Source organism: Stenella coeruleoalba, assembly GCF_951394435.1.
Source record: "Stenella coeruleoalba genome assembly, chromosome: 10".
Classification (NCBI taxonomy): Eukaryota; Metazoa; Chordata; class Mammalia; order Artiodactyla; family Delphinidae; genus Stenella; species Stenella coeruleoalba.
In genome coordinates, this window is record NC_137156.1 from 86,967,044 (window position 1) to 86,994,420 (window position 27,377).

At 46.2% G+C, this 27,377-nt stretch overlaps 1 long non-coding RNA gene across 1 annotated transcript in view; it reads right to left on the reverse strand.

Annotated features, from left to right (window-relative positions):
- Window positions 1–27,377, reverse strand: part of LOC307192867 — a 90,937-nt gene that overhangs the window by 15,461 nt on the left and 48,099 nt on the right. Inside the window, exon 2 of the long non-coding RNA XR_013830191.1 lies at window positions 25,679–25,742. This is a non-coding gene — a long non-coding RNA (uncharacterized lncRNA). The remainder of the gene's footprint in view (window positions 1–25,678; window positions 25,743–27,377) is intronic.

Consider the following 27,377-nt stretch of genomic DNA (forward strand, 5'->3'; position numbering starts at 1 on the left):
AATGTGTTCCAGCTTGGATGATAAATTATATAGTTTGAAAGCCCTAAAAGGTGAGGCTCGTGGACCAAAGCACCGGTTTTCAATCCTGGTTGCACAGCAGAATCACTGAGGGAGATTATTTAAGCTTCCAAAACTCAGACCCTGCCCAAACCAATCAGATCAGAATATTGGCTGGGGTGGGACCAGATACCGTATGTGATTGGAGCCTCTCAGGTGATTCTAATGTGCAGCCAGAGCTGTGACCAGCCATGGATGCTCTCATCCCACATCAGCATCTCCTGGGAGCTTGTTCCACTGAGGATGCACTGGTCCCAGCTGAGACCTACTGACTGCATCAGAACCTGCATTTGCCCAAGGTCCCCTGGGGATTCACCTGCACAGTCAAGTTCAAGAAGCTGACTGCTTCTTAATGACTTGGCCAATATCAATTTGCTGGTGAGAGCCCCAGCAAGGGCCTCCCAGCCTTGTGTCACCTCAGTACGTCCCCATGGTGATGTCCTCGCTAACCGTGAGAGCTAACTCCTGGAGGTACCATAATGTAGGTTGGAAGGGGGCCTAGGTGTAATGAAGGGACAAAAAGGCCGCCTCATACTCTCTCCACAAGGCCCATGAGACTAAGAGCAACAGTGATCAGTTTAACGGGCTTGACCAGCCTTGGCAGCTCAGGGCACAAATAAGGCCACATCCATTCTTAATATTCCCATGATTGGTCGCAAGCTCCCACTTGTCAGACGAGCAGCATGCCCACTGCCTCTCTCTCTCCTCTGCCCTACCTGTACCCCTGTTCACAAAAACCCCAGGTCCTCACCTCTCCAAAGGGATCAAGACTGTGTCCAAGGGTGGAGAAGTTGACAGGTCTACGCAGAGCCCAGTTTGGGGTTGTTTTCTCCCATGGACTGAGGTAGGAAGTTGGTCCTGCCCAATGTCTTGCATCTTTGGCTGCTGCCACATAGAGCCCTTGACAATCCAGGTGCCTCCAGACTCTGAGAGGAAATAGCACAGTCCCTATGCAGGCGCCCTTGGCCAGAGCACCCCAAGTGGGGGTTCTGTGTTTACAGAGCTGAACCTTAAACTCACAGTAGCTGACAAGGGGGAGCTCTTACCCCAAGGTGAGATCCCCTGGGGGGGGTCTTTGGTGTCTGTCCTGGTAGCTGACCTCAGGTGACACCACCGCCATCAACACAGTGATTACTACTGCTCAGCCTCCAGAGGGTTCCCTGGTTCTCCCGAGAGGCTCCACGGCCCTCATGCAAATTTGCCTACCTGCCCCGGAGCTGAGTATACCAGGAAGCATGGATGGGGACAGACAGATGCAGGGCCAAGGGGGGCCCAGCTTCCGTTCCTCAGAGGACCCTTGCAGTTTCTTTCTAGACCGATGCAGTGCTGGCAACTTGAAATACCACTGCCTGCTCCAACACTAACCACGGAGCACTTCTTCAGCGCCAGCACCATGCTGGTCAAACTGCAGCTTTTCTCTCTCTGCCCACAGCCTCCCCAGATGGCCATTTCACTCCAAGTGAAACCCAAGGCCTGCGGGGTCCCCAAGCAATCTGCCCTGCTGCGGCCCCTTCCTCTCTGCCTGCCTCTCCTGGGGCTCTTCACCCTCCCCACCCCCACCACCCCGTCCCCTCCATGCCAGATACACAGGCTCCTCTGACACACAAGGCATATTCTGATCTCAGGGTCTTTGCCCTGCCTGTTCCCCCGTCTGGGAGCCTCTTCCCCAGATACCTGCAAGGCTAACTCCCAACTCCGTCAAGACCTGCCTCAAACATCATCTTCTCTTTAAGACCTATGGTAGCAATTCCATTTAAAATTGCAACCAAGATCCATGCTGCCGGCCCCCTCTCCACCCCCTTATCCTGTTCTGGTTTTTTTGCAGCTGAACTTACCTTCTATCATGTCACATACTCTTCCTCTTTATTATCCTCATTCTTTACTGTCTGTCTCCCTCTGGTAGAATATAAACTTCATAGTAGAACAGAGAACTTTCTCCCTCCATTTCCTCATGGAAACATCCCCAGTGCCCAGAATAATGCCTGCAACACGGAGGCCCTCGGTAAATATTCACGGAATGAATGAATGAATTTTCAAGACTTCCGGAGGTAGACAGAATTATAGTGCCCGTTTTACAGACAAGAAAATGGAAACTCAGAGAGATGAAGTGATCTGCGGGAGGTCATGCAAGAGCCGGGTACTAGCACCAGGCCACAGACTTCGGAGCCAGTCAGTGGACTTGTTCAAAGGACCCCAGTGTATGAAAAATGTGGACACTTCAGGTACAGTCTAGGGAAGAAGAATTAACTTCTGTCTTGTTTTTAGGAGAAAAAAAAGCTGGAAGAAGTAGAGTGGAGACGAGAAGGATGTAAGGAGAACTGGTCACTTAAGAATTTGGGTACACTTTATAATTCTGTGCTTGAAAACAGATTTGGGGCCTGTACCCTAAGCTGCTAGAGAAAAAGAAGACCAGACTGACGTTCCCCCTCTGGAGACTGTGAAGTATTAACCTGTCCACTGCATGGAGATGGTGTCACCTGAGGTCAGCTACCAGGAAAAATTCCAAGATGTACTGTAAGAAACCACCTTAACACAGGTGTTTGAAACAATAAGCCTTTGTTACCGCTCTCCAGGCTGTTTGTCAAACTAGGCGTGTCCACTGATCCCGGCCTAGCTCAGCTGATCTCCACTGGCCTCACCCAGGTGGCCACAGTCCGAGGTGGGGTGCCTGGGGCTGACTGGTCTACAGTGGTCTCACTCACGTGTCTGGCAGGCTGTTGGACAGGGCGATGGAGGGGCTGGGCTGCTGTGTCGCTCATCATCCAGCAGGCTAGCTCCAGCTTGTCCACGGGGCAGCAGCACAATTCCAAGAGAGCAGCCAAAGCATGCCAGGCTGCCCGAGTTGATGGAAAGCCAGCCACATTCAATCGTCTGCATATTATTAGTCGGGGGGCCAGCACAGATTCAAGGGGTAGGGAAATGAACCCCACCCCTTGACAGGATTTACTGCAAGGATTTGGGGCAAGGAAAGGGACATTGTGGTCATTTCTGAGAAGCAATCTACTACAGGTTGGCTTAGGGTAACAGAGATGCACAGTATAAAGCAATAGGCCAAGCAGTAGATAAATAATGAGGGTTAGGAAGAGGGAGTGGGCAGAAGAGATAGATTCCTATGCAGAAAAATAGCCTCTTAATTCTTTGAACACACGTTCAGTGAGCATCTCCTGAGGCCAGGCAGTCTGCTGGTCTGGGGATGATATGGGAGACAGACCTGGAACCAGTCCCACTGGGGCTTGCATTTTAGAGCAGGAGACAGATCAGGGAGGCCACCCTTCAATTCACTATGATCAGTGCTCTGTCAGGGGAACTGTGGACATCTGTGGGAACTCACAGGAGGGGTGCCTAGCCAGTCTGGGTGGGAGAACAAACCAGGTGTGCCTTCAGGGAATAAACTCTGAAGCAAGATTCATGGCACTGCAACTACTCCACGGGGGGCGGCGGGGTAGGGAAGAGAGAAGAGCATTAGAAGCAGGGGAACGGTATGTGCAGAATCCCAGACACAACAGAGGGTGAGACTTGTGGATTCAGTATGGCTGGAGGGAAGGAAGACGGGAGTTGAGGGGGCAGATGGACATCCTGCAAGAGAAGCTGGGGAGAGGAGACTTCATGTGGAAAGATGGGTAACTAGTAGGCGACAAGGTCCGACTGGCATTTAGAAAGACCGCTTACCCTATTAGCATGGAAGATGGACCTTTTTTGGTTGGGGGTACAATGGAGTAGGGTAAGATGAGATTCAGGAAGTCCAGTCAGGCTGCTTGAGCAATCCAAGAATGAAATAAGGGATGGACAGATTAGAGAGAGAGAAAGATTTCGAGAGAAAAACCTCCAGGATGGGTCCTTGCCACAAGGAGACAGAAAATTCTAGAATGTTGTCTGGGATTTCTGGCTTCAGCCAGATAGATCGATGGTGGTACTATTCAACAAGATAGAAAACCTTGACTAAAGGAAGTCCCCTTAACTGAGCACAAAATTTGATTCTAAGCTTCCCAGCAGCAAAGGCAAGGAGAAACCAAGATAAATGACCTCATCTCACGGGCTCCTAACAGGAAGCAAAGCCGTGCAGCATGGAAACCAAAGTTCCTCCTCAGGTATACAAGGGGATTCTATCGAGGGAATCTCTGTGGAAAGGACCACGAACCAAAGACAGATAGTTGTTTTGTAAAAGATGCAGAAATGTTCTTTGCAGGCCTATTCTGTGTATCGACCCTTAATAAGAGCCGAGAGTAAGAAATTAAATCACAGCTCTGTAGAGTCATTTGCGTGAGGAAGTCCGTATAATGGCCTCTGGGTCTCTCATTTGCGAAAGAGCTCTGAGCTCCTGGCATCTAGAGAAGAGAGGGGCTGGATACAAATGGAAGGAACTCGCACTGATTAATACATTTTATTTTATAAACTTGAAATTAAGAGTTCATGACCTTAGTGTGCAAGTTACTGCCTCAGGATAATTTTAAAGGAGAAAAAAACAAAAGCCCGCATTCCAGCAAATACCATTAATGGCACAATCAAGTAACTCAGAGCTTCAGTTTTAAATGTTGAAGTAATTAGAATCCATTGTGGGGTTTCTTTTATTTACATTTTTTCCTGATTATTAAAGTAACTCAGGTTTATTATAGAAAATTGGGGAAATTCAGAGAAGCAGAAACAGAAAAACCCAAAATCACCTCTAATTCCAGGACAGATGACCAGCCACTGTTAATACTGTGGTGTATATTTACACTGTATCTTTTCAGCCGTTTTTCTAGGCCTACATATAAGTAAACATTTTTCTGTTTGAAAATTTGGGGTAAGGCTGGATCAACTGTTTCATATCCTGCTTTTTTCACTCACATTTGCCAATGACAAATAGAACCCTTTGTTTTAAAGGAATTTAGTGTCCCAAGGACCTCTCAATTTCTCAAAATGCATGTCTTTTGTCACTTGTGTAGACTTTGTGTAGTCACTCTGCCTGTCTCCTCACTAGCTTCCTGAAAAAGAGAACTTGACTTTTTCTTGCCAAGGACTTAATTGTGTCATTTATAATTGAAATCTTGGAGCTTGGCAATTTAGCACAGGGAGAAAGAAATATGCTTAACGCGCTGTGCTTCACGGAGAGCGCAAGAATAATTAGCCACCCCAAGGCCACTCCTGAACAGGTTGTGGCCTTGCTGCCTCCTTTCCTGGGGAACTTTCCAGGGAAAAATGCTCCTCTGGTAACTATTCCACAGGGACACGACCTCCATTCTTTCTTTCTCTTTCCTGCAATGTCACTATGGTAGATGGCAAAAACGGCCACAATAGTTTATTACTTCTCCCATTAAGAGATAAAGTCTATTTCCTTGCCCCTGGAATCACAGTTTGTGATTTGCTTTGATCAATGGAAGTGGCAGGTGTGACAGTGGGTCAGTTCTGAGCCTAGGACTTAGGACGCCTTGCAACATCTCCTCCTGTTGTTCCCTTCCGTCAACATGCAAACAAGCCTGGGCTAGCCTGTTGGGTGATGAAAAACCACATGGAGAAAGACCCCATACATTCCAGCCAAGACCATTATAAACCAGCAACCCCAGCAGATCATGGTGAGCCCAGTTTAAATCAGCTGAGTCCAGCCCAGTCAGGAGAACTGAAAATGATGACATAAAATTGAGGACTAGGAGAATTTCCTGGCAGTCCAGTGGTCAGGACACCGTGCTTCCACTGCAGGGGGCGTGGGTTTGATCCCTGGTTGGGGAACTAACATCCCGCGTGCCAAGGGGCACGGCCAAAAAAAAAAAAAAAAAAAATTAAGCCCTAAATAAATAGTTGTTTTGAGTTAGAAAGCTTTGGGATTGTTTGTTATATAGAAAAAGCCAACTGATACAGTCACTGAGCATATGTGAAGTAGATTTAAGCACACTGAGTATAAGAATCTGAGAGTTCACATGTTACACTGATGAGACTGGATAAGCCCCACAAAGGCAGGTCGCACGTCCATGTTGATCACTGTGGCAGCTCCATGTCTAGCACATGCTGGGCACGTAGGAGGTGGTGCCTAAATGGTAATAAATGCATTTACTGAATGCTTACTATGGACCCAGCACTATGTGACATGATTTTATGTTGATTATATTTTTGTGCCAAAAATGACACACACCCCCCACCAAAAAAAAAAAAGATGTCTGCATCCTCATCATCAGAAACCCATGGCTATGTTACCTTACACGGCAAAAGGAACTTTGAAGATATGGCTGAGTTAAGGATCTAGAGATGGAGACATTAACTTCGATTTTCTGGGAGGGTCCTACGTAATCACAAGGGCCTTAAAACAGGGAAGCAAGTGGGTCAAATTCAGGGAAAGGAGACGACGTGACTATGGAACTAGAGGGTGGAGTGAAGCCCTCTGACGATGAAGGAAGGCATCATTCCTGGGGTGTACAAAGTGCTGGTAAGGCAGAGGATAAGCCCCAGGACTGCATGGAAGGGACTCGGGGAGGCAGAGCAGGCTCTAGAAGAGGCGATAGGAGGAGGGCATCCTAGGCGGAGGGGAGAGTGTGAGCAGAGGCATGCAGACACGGATGTTTCGGGTGCTGCGGGGACTCGGAAACATCCCATGTGTGGAGACAGGTGAACTGCTGGGAGGGGAGAGTGGGAAGAAGGGTGGGGTGAATGTTCAGGCTCTGTGAGCTTTGAGAAGGGCACCCACACTGGGAGGTAGGGTAAAGAGTAGGTATATACAGGTGGTATGTCAAACAGGCTCCCCTGGGCAAACACAGCTCTGGGCCTCCTGGAGGGACCACAGCCTGGCTTGGTCTCAGATGGTTTGGGGACAACCTGCTTGCACAGTACCTCTGACTCTGCCCAGAGGATTGGCCGGAGGGAAATAAAGTCTTTTTCTTGGAGAAGTTAAGCTCACTCATCCAGGAGTGGCTTACTGGGTTAATGGTGTAGCCCTGTGAGAAATCACTGAAAACAGTCTTTTTACTCAGACATTAGTTACATAACAAATAATCCCCACATTTAGAAGCTTCCAACAACAAACACTTATTATCTCACAGTTCCTGTGAGTTAGGAACTTGGGAGCTGCTTGGTTGACAGCTTCTGGCTCGGGTCTCTTGTAAGGTGGCAGTCAAGATGTTAGCTGGGCTGAAGGCTTGACCAGGACCTCTTGATGGCTCACTCACATGGCTGTTGGCAGGAGGCCTCGGTTTCTCACTGCCTGGGCCTCTCCACTGGGCTGCCTGAGTGTCTCACAACATGGCAGCTGGCCTCTCTCAGAGCAGGTGATCTGAGAGACAGCAAGGAAGAGGCCACGCTGCCCCCTATGCCTAATCTTGTATGTCACCCACTGTCACATCTGCCACATGCTATTCTGATAAGTGAGTCTCAACGTCCAGCTCACACTTAGGAGAGGAGAATGAGGCTCCATCTTTTGAAGGAAGAAATATTAAAGAATATTAGACATATTTTTAAACTACTATAACCAAATCTAGAATAGTGATTTTAGGAATGTTCTTAGGTGGTACAGTGTAGGCAGGAACAATATCTCTAGGTTAATGGTTCTCAGATTTTGGTGTGACTACAAGCCATCTGGGGTTGTTTGTTAAGAGTAAAGATCCCCATACCCACCTCCAGGATACTCTACACTGGGAGCTGGGGCCCAGAAATTGGCATTTTTGGATAAGTCCCTTAGAGTATTCTAATGCAGGTTATTGGGCTCCAGGAATCTGCATCTGAAAAGTCCCCCAAAGTTCTTCTGATGCTGGTGATCTGTAAAAATAATGCCATTGGAATTGGCAATAATTGGCCACTGGAATGACAGTGTCATAAATTCCAGGACAGGAAAAACAGATCTCCAGGCTGGAGGCAGGAGGTCAGTGAGAAGCCTGCTGCATAATCCAGGCAAGAAGTGGAAGTGGATCAGAACAGGACAGTAGCATGCTAAGAAGACACAGAGGGCAGACAGCAAAAGCAAGAAGAACTACAATCCTGCAGCCTGTGGAACACAAACCACATTCACAGAAAGATAGACAAGATGAAAAGGCAGAGGGCTATGTACCAGATGAAGGAACAAGATAAAACCCCAGAAAAACAACTAAATGAAATGGAGATAGGCAACCTTCCAGAAAAAGAATTCAGAATAATGATAGTGAAGATGGTCCAGGACCTCAGAAAAAGAATGGAGGCAAAGATCGAGAAGATGCAAGAAATGTTTAACAAAGATCTAGAAGAATTAAAGAACAAACAAACAGAGATGAACAACACAATAAGTGAAATGAAAACTACACTAGAAGGAATCAATAGCAGAATAACTGAGGCAGAGGAACGGATAAGTGATCTGGAAGACAGAATGGTGGAATTCACTGCTGCAGAACAGAATAAAGAAAAAGAATGAAAAGAAATCAAGACAGCCTAAGAGACCTCTGGGCCAACATTAAACACAACAACATTCACATTATAGGGAACCCAGAAGGAGAAGAGAGAGAGAAAGGACCCGAGAAAATATTTGAAGAAATTATAGTCGAAAACTTCCCTAACATGGGAAAGGAAATAGCCACCCAAGTCCAAGAAGTGCAGAGAGTCTCATATAGGATAAACCCAAGAAGAAACACACTGAGACACACAGTAATCAAATTGGCAAAAATTAAAGACAAAGAAAAATTACTGAAAGCAGCAAGGGAAAACGACAAATAACATACAAGGGAACTCCCATAAGGTTAACAGCTGATTTCTCAGCAGAAACTCTACAAGCCAGAAGGGAGTGGCATGATATACTTAAAGTGATGAAAGGGAAGAATCTACAACCAAGATTACTCTACCCGGCAAGGATCTCATTCAGATTCGATGGAGAAATCAAAAGCTTTACAGACAAGCAAAAGCTAAGAGAATTCAGCACCACCAAACCAGCTCTACAACAAATGCTAAAGGAACTTCTCTAAGTGGGAAACACAAGAGAAGGACCTACAAAAACAAACCCCAAACAATTAAGAAAATGGTAATAGGAACATACATATCGATAATTACCTTAAACGTGAAAGGATTAAATGCTCCAACCAAAAGACACATACTGGCTAAATGGATACAAAAACAAGACCCATCTATATGCTGTCTATAAGAGACCAACTTCAGACCTAGGGACACATACAGACTGAAAGTGAGGGGATGGAAAAAGATATCCCATGCAAATGGAAATCAAAAGAAAGATGGAGTAGCAATACTCATATCAGATAAAATAGACTTTAAAATAAAGAATGTTACAAGAGACAAGGAGGACACTACACAATGAGCAAGGGATCAATCCAAGAAGAAGATATAACAATTATAAATATATATGCACCTAACACAGGTGCAGCTCAATACATAAGACAACTGCTAACAGCTCTAAAAGAGGAAATCGACAGTAACACAATAATACTGAGGGACCTTAACACCTCACTTACACCAATGGACAGATCATCCAAACAGAAAATTAGCAAGGAAATACAAGCTTTAAATGACACAATAGACCAGATGGATTTAATTGATATTTATAGGACATTCCATCCAAAACCAGCAGATTACACTTTCTTCTCAAGTGCGCACGGAACATTCTCCAGGATAGATCACATCTGGGGTCACAAATCAAGCATCAGTAAATTTAAGAAAATTGAAATCATATCAAGCATCTTTTCTGACCACGATGCTATGAGAATAGAAATCAATTACAGGGAAAAAAATTTAAAAACCACAAACACATGCAGGCTAAACAATACACTACTAAATAACCAAGAGATCACTGAGGAAATCAAAGAGGAAATCAAAAAATACCTAGAGACAAATGACAATGAAAACACGATGATGCAAAACCTATGGGATGCAGCAAAAGCAGTTCTAAGAGGGAAGTTTATAGCTATACAAGCCTACCTCAAGAAACAAGAAAAATCTCAAATAAACAATCTAACCTTACACCTAAAGGAACTAGAGAAAGAAGAACAAACAAAACCCAGTTAGCAGAAGGAAAGAAATCATAAAGATCAGAGCAGAAATAAATGAAACAGAAACAAAGAAAACAACAGTAAAGATCAATAAAACTAAAAGCTAGTTCTTTGACAAGATAAACAAAATTGATAAACCATTAGCCAGACTCATCAAGAAAAAGAGGGAGAGGACTCAAATCAATAAAATTAGAAGTGAAAAATGAGAAGTTACAACAGACACTGCAGAAATACAAAGCATCCTAAGAGACTACTACAAGCAACTCTATGCCAATAAAATGGACAACCTGGAAAAAATGGACAAATTCTTAGAAAGGTATGACCTTCCAAGACTGAACCAGGAAGAAATAGAAAATATGAACAGACCAATCACAAGCACTGAAATTGAAACTGTGATTAAACATCTTCCAACAAACAAAAGTCCAGGACCAGATGACTTCACAGGTGAATTCTATCAAACATTTAGAGAAGAGCTAACACCTATCCTTCTCAAACTCTTTCAAAAAATTGCAGAGGGGGCTTCCCTAGTGGCGCAGTGGTTGAGAGTCCGCCTGCCGATGTAGGGGACATAGGTTCGTGCCCTAGTCCGGGAAGATCCCACATGCCGCGGGGCGGCTAGGCCCGTGAGCCATGGCTGCTGAGCCTGTGCAACCGGAGCCTGTGCTCTGCAACAGGAGAGGCCAAAACAGTGAGAGACCCACATACCACAAAAAAAAAAAAAAAAAAAATTGCAGAGGAAGGAACACTCCCAAACTCATTCTATGAGGCCATCATCACCCTGATACCAAAACCAGACAAAGATACTTCAAAAAAAGAAAACTACAGACCAATATCACTGATGAATACAGATGCAAAAATCCTCAACAAAATACTAGCAAACAGAGTCCAACAACACATTAAAAGGATCATACACCATGATCAAGTGGGATTTATCCCTGGGATGCAAGGATTCTTCAATGTATGCAAATCAATCAATGTGATACACCATATTAACAAACTGAAGAATAAAAACCATATGATCATCTCAATAGATGCAGAAAAAGCTTTTGACAAAATTCAACACCCATTTATGATAAAAACTCTCCAGAAAGTGGGCATAGAGGGAACCCACCTGAACATAATAAAGGCCATATATGACAAACCCACAGCAAACATCGTTCTCAATGGTGAAAAACTGAAAGCATTTCCTCTAAGAATAGGAATGAGACAAGGATGTCCACTCTCGCCATTATTATTCAACATAGTTTTGGAAGTCCTAACCACAGTAATCAGAGAAGAAAAGGAAATAAAAGGAATACAAATTGGAAAAGAAGAAGTAAAACTCTCACTGTTTGCAGATGACATGATACTATACATAGAGAATCCTAAAGATGCTACCAGAAAACTACTAGACCTAATGAACGAATTTGGTAAAGTTGCAGGATACAAAATTAATGCACAGAAATCTCTTGCATCCTATACACTAATGATGAAGAATCTGAAAGAGAAATTAAGGAAACACTCCCATTTACCACTGCAACAACAAGAATAAAATACCTAGGAATAAACCTACCTAAGGAGACAAAAGACGTGTATGCAGAAAACTATAAGACACTATTGAAAGAAATTAAAGATGATACCAACAGATGGAGAGATATACCATGTTCTTGGATTGGAAGAATCAATAATGTGAAAATGACTATACTACCCAAAGCAATCTACAGATTCAATGCAATCCCTATCAAATCACCAATGGCATTTTTTACAGAACTAGAACAAAAAATCTTAAAATTTGTATGGAGACACAAAAGACCCCAAATAGCCAAAGCAGTCTTGAGGGAAAAAAACGGAGCTGGAGGAATGAGACTCCCTGACTTCAGACTATACTACAAAGCTACAGTAATCAAAACAATATGGTACTGGCACATAAACAGAAATATAGATCAATGGAACAGGATAGAAAGCCCAGAGACAAATCCACGCACCTATGGACAACTAATCTATGACAAGGGAGGCAAGGATATACAATGGAGAAAAGACAGTCTCTTCAATAAGTGGTGCTGGGAAAACTGGACAGCTACATGTAAAAGAATGAAATTAGAACACTCCCTAACACCATACACAAAAATAAACTCAAAATGGATTAGAGACCTAAATGTAAGACCTGACACTATAAAACTCTTAGAGGAAAACATAGGAAGAACACTCTTTAAAATAAATCACAGCAAGATCTTTTTTGATCCACCTCCTGGAGTAATGGAAATAAAAACAAAAATAAACAAATGGGACCTAATGAAACTTTAAAGGTTTTGCAAAGCAAAGGAAACTACAAACAAGAGGAAAAGACAACCTTCAGAATGGGAAAAAATACATGCAAATGAATCAATGGACAAAGGATTAATCTACAAAATATATAAACAGCTCATGCAGCTCAATATTAAAAAAACAAACAACACAATCCAAAAATGGGCAGAAGACCTAAATAGACATTTCTCCAAAGAGGACATACAGATGGCCAAGAAGCACATGAAACCTACTCAACATCACTAATTATTAGAGAAATGCAAATCAAAACTACAATGAGGTATCACCTCACACCAGTTAGAATGGGCGTCATCAGACAATCTACAAACAACAAATGCTGGAGAGGGTGTGGAGAAAAGGGAACCCTCTTGCACTGTTAGTGGGAATGTAAATTGATACAGCCACTATGGAGAACAGTATGGGGTTCCTTAAAAAACTAAAAATAGCGCTAACATATGACCCAGCAATCCCACTACTGGGCATATACCCAGAGAAAACTGTAATTCAAAAAGACACATGCACCCCAATGTTCACTGCAGCACTATTTACAATAGCCAGGACATGGAAGCAACCTAAATGCCCATCGACGGATGAATGGATAAAGATGATGTGGCACATATATACAATGGAATATTACTCAGCCATATAAAGCAACGAAATTGGGTCATTTGTAGAGACGTGGATGGACCCAGAGGCTGTCACACAGAGTGAAGTAAGTCAGAAAGAGAAAAACAAATATCGTATATTAATGCATATATATGGAACCTAGAAAAATAGTACAGATGAACTGGTCTGCAGGGCAGAAATAGAGACACGGATGCAGAGAACAAACGTACGGACACCAAGGGGGGAGAGCAGCGGTGGGGGGTGGTGGTGGTGGTGTGATGAATTGGAAGATTGGGACTGACATGTATACACTGATGTGTATAAAATGGATGACTAATAAGAACCTGCTGTATAAAAACACAAATAAAATAACATTCAAAAAATAAGAAATTCCCTTTAGCAGAGGAAGGTTGCTCCATTTCTAGGAAAAGTAACCTTCTGCTATTTTTTCTAAACATTCTCAGTAAAAGAAACAAAAAAAACCCTAAAAAACAAAACAAAACAAAAAGCTAAGAAGACAGCTTTTTAGTGGAAAATCCAATGTTCTTAATGATAGGAACTAGCAGATGGATATGCCCTTGAATTAAACTATTCATGTCACTCCAAAATAAACAAACGAAAAAAGAAATTCCAGTACAATTGGGAATAACCACGTGGATAGGCAGGTCAAAGGCTAAAGAGGAACGGAGGAGCGCCTGGGCCCAACACTCCCTGTGTATACACCCCTGACAGACAATGCAATCACAACCTGTTTCCCACTCTCCTGGACAGAGTCCCGGGAAGCTTCCCAACCCAGCGCTTCAGCCAGCTAGCTCCACTCACTCAGAGTTGCCACAAGACTTGAAGCCTCTTTGCCATCCTCGATCCAAAGCCACAGGTCCAGGAATCTGCCTGGATCAGAAAACCCTGGCAAGAAAGCGATTTCTCCAGTGTGCATGGAGAAAGAGCAGAGCAGAGCTATTATGTGTTGTACAGCTGAATGGGGATGATGGGTGGGAGGCTGGTGGGACCTTGGTGGGCAGCACGGGCACTTGACCAGCACTTAGCCCTGGGAACCTGTGGTCTGAGTCAATCGCTGGAACACCCAGCACAGAGGCAACGCTCCCCCTCCATGAGGAGCAGGGTTTATGAGGTGGGCCCGGAGGTGGCCATTTGTCTAGCGCTGTCTGCTTCTTCACCCGTGCTGTTAGGAAACTTGCCCGGAGCCCCTGTGAGTTCCAGCCATTGTCTGGGCCCCTCCTGCCCTCGTCTTATGGGATGGTTTATGTCTGCTCCTCGGCCCGGCCGGGGAGTTGCTAAGCAGCTGCTGGAGCCTTTCTGGTTTAAGCTGGGACACTACTGTCTCTCTTTATCCCCATAAGGAGCCGTGACCCAGGTGATTACAAAACTGCCGCCTGAGTCTGCAATGTTATTGGTCCGTAAAAGGTCAAAGAGCACAGAGCCAGCACACAGCGCTAGGAGCGAGCAGGTGATGGTGTTACACCCCGTCCTTAACACCGTGGCAAAACCTCCTGCAAGTTCACCTCCAGCGCTCCGGGATCTGACCGCCCTCGAGGTGGGCGTGGCTTCTTGGCACACACTCTGGCCTTGGACACATTTGCCCACAGGTTTTTGTGGTTTTCATGTGCTGGGTTTTTACCCAAGCTTCAAAACCAGGGAAACCGTTCCCCAAGAGAACGACTTGACATGGCAATGGCTTGAACCCCTGGAAGACCTCCCCCCACAAAACCTTCTGCCCTTCTGCTGCTTATCATCGACTGAACTATTTCCCTTTTTTCTTCTTTTGCTTAAAAATTTTTCTTTAATATTTTGTCTGGGCTGCACAGCATGTGGGATCTTAGTTCCCTGACCAGGGATCAAACCCGTGCCCCCTGTAGTGGAAGCTCTGAGTTTTAACCACTGGACCACCAGGGAAGTCCCCCAACTGAACTATTTCTAAGACAGTTATAACTATACAGTTTATAACTTAATCATGCTCTAAAAAAAAGTTAGAAAAAAGAGATATGGAAAAAATTCACCCATACCCAAAGATAATGACTGTTAACATCCTGAAATATTTCATCTCGATGCTTTTTCTCTCTCTGCATGTATGTATTTGTAAGTATGTGTATGTGTGTGTGTATACAGTTGATCCTTGAACAACACAAGGTGAGGGACACTGACCTCCTTTCCTGTGCAGTTGAAAATCCTCGTACTGCTGTCTCTGCCTCAAAAACAAAGGAACTTTATAAATGACTCACCCAAGGGCAGGAAGCTGAAACAGTTTGGATGGAATCAGGACTCAAACCCTAGTTCTTTTGATTCCACACGTAGTGATCTCTAATCAAACACAAACTTCTCCCCACATTTAGTTCATTTAAACATTTCTAAAATGAAAATACAGATACTATATTTATTGAAAAAATCCATGTATAGATGAACCCTGGTGTAAGCGGGCTTTTTGAAGTTCAAACATGTGTCGTTCAAGGGTCAACTGTATCTATTAAACTACTGACACTTTGGGTAGGATAATTCTTTGTCGTGGCGCTGATCACTGATCACATACACACATTTACAAAATGGAATCATATTGCAAATACAGTCTTATCTTTTTCTTTTTTTACAATATACTCTGCTATGAACACGTTCTAGGTCAACTATTAAAAATCTACTGTAGGGCTTCCCTGGTGGCGCAGTGGTTGAGAGTCCGCCTGCCAATGCAGGGGACACGGGTTCGTGCCCTGGTCCGGGAGGATCCCACATGCCGCGGAGAGGCTGGGCCCGTGAGCCATGGCCACTGAGCCTGCATGTCCGGAGCCTGTGCTCCGCAACGGGAGAGGCCACAGCAGTGAGAGGCCCGCATACTGCAAAAAAAAAAAAATCTACTGTATTATTTGCAATGTCCGCAGACCTGTCCATCAGCTGGGCTCACACGTGAAGTAATTTCTATCACCAATCGCCCATTACTGGACCTTGTGTGTAGAAGTGAAATTATACTGCACAGCCTGCATTAAACTGCTTTTTAAACTTAAGATGTCATGAGCGTCTATCCACGTCACAGCTGCGGGATGCTGACCCAACTACCCCACCTCTCTAAACCCCCAATTCCTCATCGGTAGAATGGGAATGTGCTGCGAGCACGAATTACCAGAATGGACGCCTGTACCCAGCACAGAGAACACCCTCAGCGCAGGACCAGAGCTGGAGCTTGTGTCTTTGCTATGATCACCATGTCCCGGTTTTTCAGCGGCGTGTAGTGGCCACCCCCCTTACGGAGACAACGTACGTTAGTAAACTGCCCCCATGGATGGACTCTTGGGGGGTTTCTGAATTTCCATGCTCATCCATGACCCTGCTGTTAATACACTCACAGATACTTTCTCCTGACGTTTTGAGAAACCAGTGAAAGAGAAGTTAACCCACCTGTGCTACCCTGGGACTAGCAAAGCAAAAGACTAATGGTATTCCCCATGGGCCGGTTCTTGAAACACTAGTAAATGTCACGTCCCGCCCGCCCTGCCCCCTCAGGCCCTGCCACGCACTAGTTACCTGGTCCTCAGTCAAGATGTTAATCACGGGGCACGGCTCCTAAGCTGAACCCTCGATCGTTTTTACTCTGCATTTATGTCAAGCCCTAGCCCCCTGCACCTTGCCTTAAGACCACCCCAGGACAGTCTTCAACCACCACGAGATTCCCCTTCTATTCTTTTCTATTTGTTTTCAAGGTATGGGTGTGCAACGTTTGATGTATATAGTGCACGTGTGTGTACGTGTGTGTGAAAATACATTTTACCATTTAAAGAGCAGTAACAAAATAAATACCCCTGTAACTACCACCCAGATCAAGAAATAGGACATTCGATACCAGAAGCGCCCACACACATACCTGCCTCTCCCGCAGGGAGCTTTTCTGGGGGGTGTGGAGTGGAAGGAGGAGGCCTCTGGTAACGGTGTGGTCAGCAAAACACACCCCAGCCGGCTTCTGCCCGCTTGCCCCTGTGGCTCTGTGGCCCTGGGCGTTGGTTAGTTCTGAGAGCTTCAGTTCCTGACCTCTGAAATGGAAGGCTGTTTCGCAGAATAAATGGGATGCTCCTCTGGATAAACCTCGAGTCTGGTGTCCGGCATCCGAGGAGGTGCCAAAGCACAGAAGCTCTTGTTTTTATCGTGGTGGAGAGTTTTCGGACAAGGAATTCAGAAACTCGGCACTCACCCGGCTCTGCGAGCCCTGAGCCGTGCGATTCCAGGCAGAACAAGTCCTGGGCCTCTGTTTCCTCACGTGGCAGAGGTAAAGACAGCAGCCTCAACAAACCTCCTTTCTTTCCAGCCCTGGCCTTGGAATTCTATTATTCAGTCAAGGAAAATGGGTTACGGTAAAGCAAGAACCTAATACGAGGGCTCAGCAGATCCTTAGCTAGATCTTAGACAAAGGTAATGTGACTGGCCTAAGGTCACGTGAGCAGAAGGTCACACTCTGGTGAATAATGATGCTATTTTAAGCATTTCTGGGGACTCTGTGCTTGAGAAACACATTGACTCTGTTTAACGTGGTGATGATGCATGTGGGAATCCTTGAGCTAATGCCTGGGCACACGCGATCTTTTAGTAACATCCCGGCCTCCTACGCTTCCACCCACGTCCTCTCTGCTCACACCCTGGTCCTTTGTACCCTCTGGGTCTTCTGAGAGCTGTATGGCTTCTCAGTGTCAGAGTTCAGGTGGTCAGTGTGCCTCTCTCCACGGGATGGAATTCTCTTTCTGCTGTGGCTCTCTGAGCTTGTCTGTCGTCACCTTGGCTCTCACTCACCCGTGAGCTGTGAACTCATCTGCTTTCTCGTTCCTCTGGGCTTAATTACCCACCTTTCTAAGGTGACCTGGCTTTCAGAGACAAATGACTCCCACATGTAGTAGACATCCACCAGTGGCCAGAAAACAACACTGGTAAGACAGAGGCTCCAAAGGAAGAAATTACAGGCCTGGTAAGGTCTTCCTGGGGATCCAGTGATAACATCTGTTTGTCCCCAGGCCTCTTTCTTCTGCAAAGCCCTTCTCTTCTGCTCCAGACACAAGTCCCTCCTGTCAGGGAGAAGGACGACGACACACTGAAAATCTCCCTGTAAGAGGCAACAGCCACAACACATCCTGCAAAACCCTAGCTCAGTCCTGACTGCTGCCCCAGACAGTGGTGCTAAGGCAGGGAGAAGGACTAATTTCTTTACGCCGAACAAGGGCTGTTCTTATTACATCGCAGGAAGAGAAAAATCAGGGCGCCACTCACTGCTTCTGACTGCTTCTGGGTCCGACAGACCAAAAAGGAAATGTTTCCTGTTGACAAGAATTTCCGAGTTTCTCCCACTGGCCATGTTTACTTTTTCCTGACTTTTGTTGAAATCTCTGCTCTGGATCTCTCCCTGCGGAGGACAGGGACTTGCAATGTGAACTCACAGTTATTTTCTAACCACACACCTCCGTGAAGGTACTCGGCCTCCAACCCTTCACAGGTGTGCTGTCAGGTTCTGATCGTGGCTACCACCAAGGTTCTTTGCTTTATCCTCCTGGTTATGTCCATTAAGTCTGGGAGGGCATTTACATAAAGGCTATAACAAGACAGGAAGTCATACTTAGATGTGCACATGTACAGTCAGAGGAAGAGTAAACCATTTATTTTCCCCAGCAAGTCACCCTTTGGTGCAGAACAGTGGGCTCTGGGAACCTCTTAACACTCTGCTCTCCCTGGGTCCCCACCTCCCACTGCCCTCTGCTCCCGGTGCTGCCAAGGTCCCCGCACCTTGCTCCCCCTTGCTGTTCGTTCTCCTCCCAGGGTCCTGGCTCCATAACGAAAGAGCGGCAGCAGTTATGTCCTTCAGAGTCCTCAGAGGAAAACAGCTAAATGAGAGAAACGCTCCTTTCTTTGACAAGACTGTGGTGCGTTACTGTTCAAATAGAGACTCTGTAGTCTCCTTTTTTGGGAACTGTACCCCTAGAAAAGGATCAGGGGGGACAGAGAACCTCATGTTCCCCTGAAACTACAGATGCTGCTTATGCAATGTTCCAGGCGACCTGGAGTGAAGAGCGGCACGTCGTGGCGTGGAACGGGATGCAGCTTGACCTAAGGATCATGGAAGAGGAACGGTCTTACATCAAACCAGCGCTAATGGAAGGTTACAGTAACTAGGAGAGCGTTTGTCTGATAGGTATGAAAACAAGCAGGGTTATGGTGGGAAACACCTCTCAGACCTGACATGTGCTACAAGGTGACAGAGCAAGTGTGTGATAACTGCAGGTGCGTTTACAAGAACTGTAGACGCTCTAGGATGTAATCCTGGCTCACCAGTTGGGCGCTGAATTAAGCCATTTGGGATGAATCCCATGAGACGGTCAAGCCTTTGGTCAGTATTCACTGCTTTTGGTGTAAACCTTCGAGCTCGAAAGAGCTGTCCGTGAATCCAGGCAACACCCAAAAGGCAACAGAGGTGCCTTCGTGGGCGTGTGCTCCGCATGGCCACGCAGCGCTCCGCCTTTAGAAGGGCCGTGCGCTCGGTTTCACACCCTGCTGTCGCTGTTTGAGATGCGCCTACGTGTTCCTCTTGTACTGCGCCCCACAAACTATGCGGCTGGTCCTGAACGCCACGGAGAGTCACTGGATTACCCAGACCTCGATTTTGGGTTACACTTCTTTTCCTCCCAATTAAAGCAAAATTCTGGACCATCAAAAATTAGGAACTGGACTACAGCGGCACACAGGGTGGGCCCAGAGGGAGGACTCGCCCTCCCTGTCCTGTTGCAGGGCTGTCAGGGAAAGGAGCTTGAAGGATGAGGGTGCGGGCATAGGGCGACGCAGCTGTGCACCATCAGCTATTTCACCTGGAAATCCGGGGGCCTGCGATGCCCCACACTCTGGTGGCAATGCTCATCCCGATGCACTTAACTGAAACTTCTCCACCTCTGGGTCTTAGAGAGTCTCTTCCGTTCTGTTCATTCGGCCTGAATTAATGGCTCTTCACTGTCTCCACAGAGCGCTGTGGGCAGGGGTGAGTGGTCTGGTGTACAGAGACACTGTCCCACAGCTATAAAGGACGTGACTAGGACAACTGGGGAAATCTGAGTGTGGGCTGTATATTACATAGCACTGTTGTATCAGGGTTAAGTTCCTTGGGTGTGACCATGGAATTTCTGGTTGTGTGGGAGAACGCCCCTCGTTCTGGGTAGACACGTGCTGACGGATTTACAGGTGAAATTGCATCAAGTCTGCAATTTACTTTCAGATGGTTCAGAAAATAAATAAATAAATATGAACAAACATACATACATATTTACATAAAATGTATTAGCAATTTTGTAAGAGAAAGGCATGTTTGTCTTATCAGTGTTTCCCACTGAAGGGTCTAAATATGTAAGTATTTTTCCTGAGTATATTATAAAATATAATAAAAGTATAATTATATAATATATAACATGTACACGTAGATAAAAATAAGAATATACGTATTGAGAAAGAGGGAGAAGAAGAGAGAAAGCAATTGTGGCAACATGTTATCGATTGATGAAACTAGTAGAAAGGGTATATATTCTTCCAATTTTCCTTTGGTTTGAAATTCTTCTAAATAAAACGTTGGGAGGGGAAGTACACTATCTCTACCACTGAGGTTGTCATCCCGGGGAGGCAAGACGTTGTCCATGTGTCTTATTTGGGTTTCCCCAGAAGCAGACCCTGAGATAAAGGTTCAAGTGCAAGTCCTTTATTTAGGGGGCTGCTCCTGGGGAACACCGGTGGGGAAGTAAGATGAAGGGAGGGTGTCAACAGAGAACCTTTCCTAGCCAGCCGCCTCCCACAGCAAAGGGAGCTTCATCCCACCGCGGAACTCTGGAGTTGTGTAGAACATCCCAGAAGAGAGGCGGGGGATTTCTACACCAGGGCAGCACAGGCTGGGGAGGCAGGGGCAGCCAGAGGAAACCGCCCCCACCGCACCAGGGCTTGGCAGTGGGTTCGGTACTGGCCATGGTGAGCCTGGCTTCCCCTCCCCCATCACCCATCCATTCACTCATCCAACCAATTTCTACCTACTGTCCACCAGGGCCAGGCTCCGTGCTAGGTGCTGGGGAATTATTTGGAAGCATTAAGACAGACACAATCCCTGCGCCCACAGGGGAATGAAAACAAGTGGGGGAGACAAATAAAAGCCAGGATTCAGAAACTGACAAGAGTTGGGAGAATTCCAATCATCCACTCAGCGAATCTCCAGCTTTCACTAAGCACATACCTTGTGCTGGTCATAATTCCTGACATGGGGATACACAGATCAAACAAGAACTGTAGGTCCTCCGACAGCTCATGGATTTTTTTTTTTTTGCAGTACGCGGGCCTCTCACTGTTGTGGCCTCTCCCATTGCGGAGCACAGGCTCCGGACGCACAGGCTCAGCGGCCATGGCTCACGGGCCCAGCCGCTCCGCGGCATGTGGGATCCTCCCGGACCGAGGTACGACCCTGTGTCCCCTGCATCGGCAGGCGGACTCTCAACCACTGCGCCACCAGGGAAGCCTGGATTTTTTTTTTTTTAAAGAAAAAAATCTAATCAAATTCCTACTGCTGCAGATGGGTGATGAGGCATTGAAATCCAGCTGCAGAGACACTGAATGGCTGCATCATTTGCATGCAGTTAGAGAAGGCTCCCTCCTCCCCTCCCTCTACCCTACTGTGCCCAGAGCACTAACCCTGCCTGTGAACTGACCCGGCAGAATGTTCCTCTATGAACTGAATTCGCTCCCGAAACAGCTGCAGCAGAAGGGTGCACTCTGCCTCTGTTCTTGGTACCCGGCTCTTCTCGGTGGTGTGGCACCTGTGAGAACCCTGATGCCCCCCAGGGGGAGAAGGGGACCCAGGGTCCACTTAGAGATGTCACTCGGCCTCCACTCCTGCCCAGTGACGAAACGTTGCCCCCGATCACGTGAAAGTAGAGACATCAACCAAACCTGGTTCCATTCCCTTCTAAACACCAGATGAGTTATCCGTACAAGATTCGTCATTTAACTGATGCTGGCAGAACGTTGTGTGATTTCAGCATCAAACACATCCCTCTTCCGTAACAGTGTCCATCCATCCGTCAGGAGACAAACACAAAGACAGAGATAAGCGTGTGGCACGAGCTACAGACATCAAACCCTGGGATTTGGGGAGTTGCAGCTGTTTTAGGGGGAAAAAAAAAAGAAGCCTGGAGGTACAGCTTTGAGGATTGCAGCCCTACTGTTCTAAGTTGTTTTTTTCCCAGCATGGTGTGGAATGGATCCTTTTCTTCTGGTCAAGATTTTACTGCTTTCCTGTAATTTGGATGAGGAGGCAAACCAGCACTTTTTAACAAGAAGCCTGAGGAAAGCCACTGCGTGCTGGTTTCTGAATGGTGCCGGGCTGGTGGTGGTGGGAAAGGCAGCAGTCGGGGGCCAGCTCTGGGCAGCCCAGCCCAACTTTGTTCTGGGCTCAAAGCCCTCCTCAAAGTTTCTCCTTTCTGTCTTTGCAAACGATCTGTCTCTATTCCCATGGGCCCGGCATCTGTCTGTCCGGGCCGTGCACGCATCTCCTCTCCAGGCCATCCCTGATGAAGCTGGCCCAAGACCCATCACCTCCAGCCGGATGTCAGCACAGACCCTTTGCTGTGCCTTGGGCCTTGGCCTCAGCCTTGCCCCCCTCCCACCCTCCGCACAGCAGACTTGGGGAGCCTCCTGCAATGCACATCTGCTCCTGGCGGGCTCCAGCGCTCTCTGTGCTCCTCCGCATGAAGCCCTCGCTCCCTAGCATAGCCTCGATGGGCCCAAGATGCTCCACCTCCCAGCCTCATCTCCCCCTTCCTCCCCCTGGACACCCAGGCAAACCTGCTGCCTGCTCTGTCGGGAGCACATGAGATGTCCGCCCATGCCCTTCCCTCTGCCTGGAGAGGACTTCTTCCAGTCCCTTCCACTCTCCCAGACCTTCTTTTCATGAAGCAATATTTCCTCCTCTTTCTAGACTTGCCTGGAGGCCACTCCTCCGGCTGGGCATCCCTGAGCCTTGACACTGGGGTGAGCTGCTCCTCCCACGCACCTCTGCTCCCCAATCACGGCCCCGCCTCGCCAGCAGGGCACACCTGCCTCCACGCCCACCGTGCGCCCCAGCAGAGCCGTGTCCTAGCTTTCCTGGCATGTCCCACAGAGCTCCTGGGGGGAACGCAGCCTCCATCAATGCGTGCACGATACACAGGCGAGTAAATGAATGGACCTTTGTTCGGTCCACCACTGAAATGGAGTTCTTCCCCAGTGCTGGGCAGGGTGTGGGCCCTACACTGGTGACCAGCTGGTTACCAATTAAGTGTAGAAATTGAGAGTGTTTGGAACCCTTTAAAACAATTTACCTGAGAACTTTCTTGTCTGCACAACCTATTAATAAAAATGCTGGCCTTATATTTTGTATGTCTCTGTTTTATATACGCATTTTTTCTATTAACATATTTTTATGGTATTTTATGCAAGTATTGGTCTGTAGGGGATTCAAAATCTAAAAAACTGGTCTTTTACCCCCAGATCATTTGAGAAGCGCTGTTCTACACCCTTCCTGGGGTGACAAAAGAGAAATATGGTGTCTGTGTGTGAGTGTGAGTGTGTGTGTGTCCGTGTGTGTGCGCGCACTGCGGGGTTGGTGGGGGGCACAGGAAAAGGAAGAATTAGGAGATAAACCTGGTTGAATTGGCATTTTCAGGGAATGCTTTTGCATAGGATGCCATCAAAAAACTTTCTCAGAATCACACAATCCAGACAATAAACAGCTCGTCAGAGAGACTCCTGAACCCTGAGCCCCAAAAGGAAGAATAAATTGCAGCTATTAAGATCATCCTGTTCGCCTAACTGACCCACACAGCCCCGTGTCACGGGGACCGCACCATCGAGATGTGTCCCTCTCACACACACTGGAAGCACGAGTTTTAAATTTGTTTCCTCACTTTCCCCCAATCTGGCTTCCATTAGAGAGCTATTTCCTAAATTAACCTCTGTGCCCTCTCCAGTAAAGAATGCGAGAGATTTCCACCAACTCTCTCCTCCTGTTCCCAACACGTCACATGTGTTTAAGAGAGGGCAGCGACTTCCTGGCGAGAAGTGGTTGGGAAGGGATCGTTCTGGCAACTGTTCTTTGAAAATCTGCCCAAGGTTTTTTCTTTTTTTTAACGAGAGGCACCCCTTTGCTCCCCAAACGGTCTCTCACGTTGCCATCCCGAGGCCAGTGCTTAACTGACGCTAAGGAATTTCACTTGAAATCACCTTCCAAGTGCTGAGCAAGTGGAAAAATGATGTCCGCAGAGGCAAGAGGCTGTGTGTAGGGGACCAAGGTACTGGCTGAACTTTATCTGTGTTCGTGAGAGGAGATCAAATAAGTCACCGGCGGCCCCAGCAACAGCGAGTTGTCATTCTCTACACTTGTTCAGAAAAATGTCAGAACACAGGGTGGTGATCATGCATCCAAAGCCCGCATTCAGTCTCCCCAGAAACGGTTTTCTCAGCTGAGGCCTCTAGAATCAGACACACTGGGTTATTTCTTTGAAGGCAGCACTAAACACATGTTAGTGGAAAAGTTCAAGCCCCAAAGTATCATTTCAGAAACTATGAACCGAGTTGCCAACTCAGGCGTTTAGGTAAATGGACACAGACGGAGAGCTTAGAATCAGAAGCACTGCTTTTCTGGAAAGGCAGTGCTGTCACATTCCCATTCCTACACCCACAACCTGTATTCACACCCCTCTATACTCACTCTGGGCTTGGCTGTGAGATTTGATTTGAAAAGTGCTTGTGCCCTGGTGCTTGCCCTCCCCTGCTGCTCTTTGGAACCCTGAGTCTTCCATGGGAACAAGCCTGGGCTCACCGACTGAAGGAGGAAAGGCCACGTGGAGCAGAGATGAACCATCCCAGGTAGGTCCCTTCAGGACCAACCAGCCTGCGTACTGCCAGGTAATTGAGCAAGGCCATCGTGCAGCCCCAGCTGAGCCTCCAACAGACCACAGATACCAGTCGAGCCGGTCCAGAGAAGAAGAACCACCCAACTGATCCACAGAATTATGAGTACCGAGTTTGTCGTTCTAAGCCAGTAAGGTGCTTTGCTACATAGCAAAGGCTACTGACACACATTCATCCATCCATTTGTCCATTTAACAGGTATTTGTCCAGTGTTTCCTGTAGGGTCACTGTGATAGGCACAAAGGCAAGTGAGCCTCACCCTGGAGCCCCTTGAAGCCAAGGATGTAGCTCACGTGTCTCCGCATCCCAGGCCTAATAGACACTGGCATATAAGAAGTAATCAAAAACTCTGTCTTGTAAACACATAATTTGGAATAAATCCCAAGGGGAGAATTACAGAGATGAAGCTTTGAAAGTGCGTATTGCTTGACTCAGCAATTCCACTCGTGAGTATTTAGCTGAAGGATATATTTTCAGGATGTGTGCAAAAATTTAATTACAGGAATGTCCTATCATAGCTTTGTTGACAGTGACTTCATTTGATTTGGTTGAAAAGCCATTGGTTGCAATGGAACTTTGGTCTCTATGAGAATGTGGTTGAAAAAACTATTATCAGTCATGGGTATGGGTAATTGTGATCCATGGTGGGGTAGCTTTATGACCTTTTTGTATCTTTAGACACAAAATATTTAAGTATTTTTTAGAAATTTGGGGGATTTTTTTCTGGTTTTTAAATTTCAAATTCCTTTTCAGTCAATCAAGCATGCTTTGGGGCTGCTAGTAATAAGAAGCAGAAAATAAGTTTTATGTCTATCAAAAGGGAGTTGGTTGGGTGGCAGCAGAAGCATAAAATGGATACTTACTGGGAATTCCCTGGCGGTCCAGTGGTTAGGACTCCGCACTCTCACTGCCGAGATAGATATGTCTCTGGAGAGAGAGAGAGAGAGAGAGATTTTAAAGAAATTGGTTCATGTGATTTGTGGGGGCTGCCGAGTTTTTTTTTTTTTTTAATAATTACTTTATTTATTTATTTTATTTATTTTTGGCCACGTTGGGTCTTCGTTGCCGCACGCGGGCTTTCTCTAGTTGCGGCGAGCAAGGGCTACTCTTTGTTGCAGTGCGCGGGCTTCTCACTGCGGTGGCTTCTCTTGTTGCAGAGCACAGGCTCTAGAGCGCAGGCTCAGCAGTTGTGGTGCACGGGGCTGAGTTGCTCCGTGGCATGTGGAGTCTTCCCGGATCAGCGCTTGAACCCGTGTCCCCTGCATTGGCAGGCGGATTCTTAACCACTACGCCACCAGGGAAGCCCCCTTGAAAGTTTTTATTTAGCAAACTGAACCAAGATTAATTTTTCAATCACTGGTGCACACATCATAAATTTTGAGTGTTCTGTACAAGGCAGGAAATGACTAACACTTAGGTCATTTCCATCTTTTTAGGTGATGGTCGCATAGGGTGTTTCCTTCTTAATGCAATCCCAAACAGAGTGTCATTGATGGCAAATATGAAGACATTTAAAAGTAGAAAAGTAAAAAACAAAAATCTTACATTAAAAAAAAATAGATGATATTGGTGAAAGATACATAACAAGTTGCAAAGTCATTCCGAGGAACATTTCCCGTTCGCACACAAAAATCTCCTCTTTTTATAAACCTAAGAACCAAACATCTTCATTTTCAATGAATTCAACATCCTCACCACACCGACAACTTAATCAATTTGCTTCTGGCCAAACTGGTCTTGACCAAATTGTCTGCTCTGATGTGTAACAGTAAAACGCTGGAAATAACGTAAATATCTGACAGGAAGGTTAATGAACCATGCTAGATAAATCATGGTTTGTCAATACAACGAATGCCATGCATGCGTTTAAAGCAATGTAAATGTGCATTTATTGCAAAGGCAGTAAATGAATTCTTCTAAACATTTAAGAAAAGATTTATAGGCACAAATAAGCCCAATTTGGTTGACCACGTAGCAAACTCTAGGAATTTAACCAAGAGGGATGGACACTCTTTTCACCCACATTTCCACTGCTTATTCAGTTCATCAAACCTAGTATTTGCTAAATATTCTTTCCTAGCTATTTCAGAACAGAAGTATCAAGCGGAAAGCAAATCCACTCAGTTCCAAAATGGCAGGGGTGATTCCAAGGCTACCCCTCCCGGTCAGGTCTCCAAGAAGAAGAGGGTGACGTGTCAGCTTGCGTCAACCCAGGAACAACGCGCTTTCCTAAGAGAGATTTTAGTGTTCCACTAAACCGTGATGCCCTCCTCCTCCTGGACCTCGGTTCAGGAAAATAATTTTGAACAGCTTTATTGAGGTATAACTGCCGTACAATAAACTGCACATTGATGAGTTCTGATACATTCACCCACCCATGGAACTAAAACCACAATCAGGATAATGAACATATCCATTCCCTCCAAAAGCTACCTTGTGCCCTTTTATTCTCTTCTTTTCAGCCCATCCCAACGTCCCCTTCAGGCAGTCACAGATCTGCTTTCTGTCACGGTAGGTTCGTTGGCATATTCTGGAATTTTCTATTGTTGCCAGTGTCAGTAA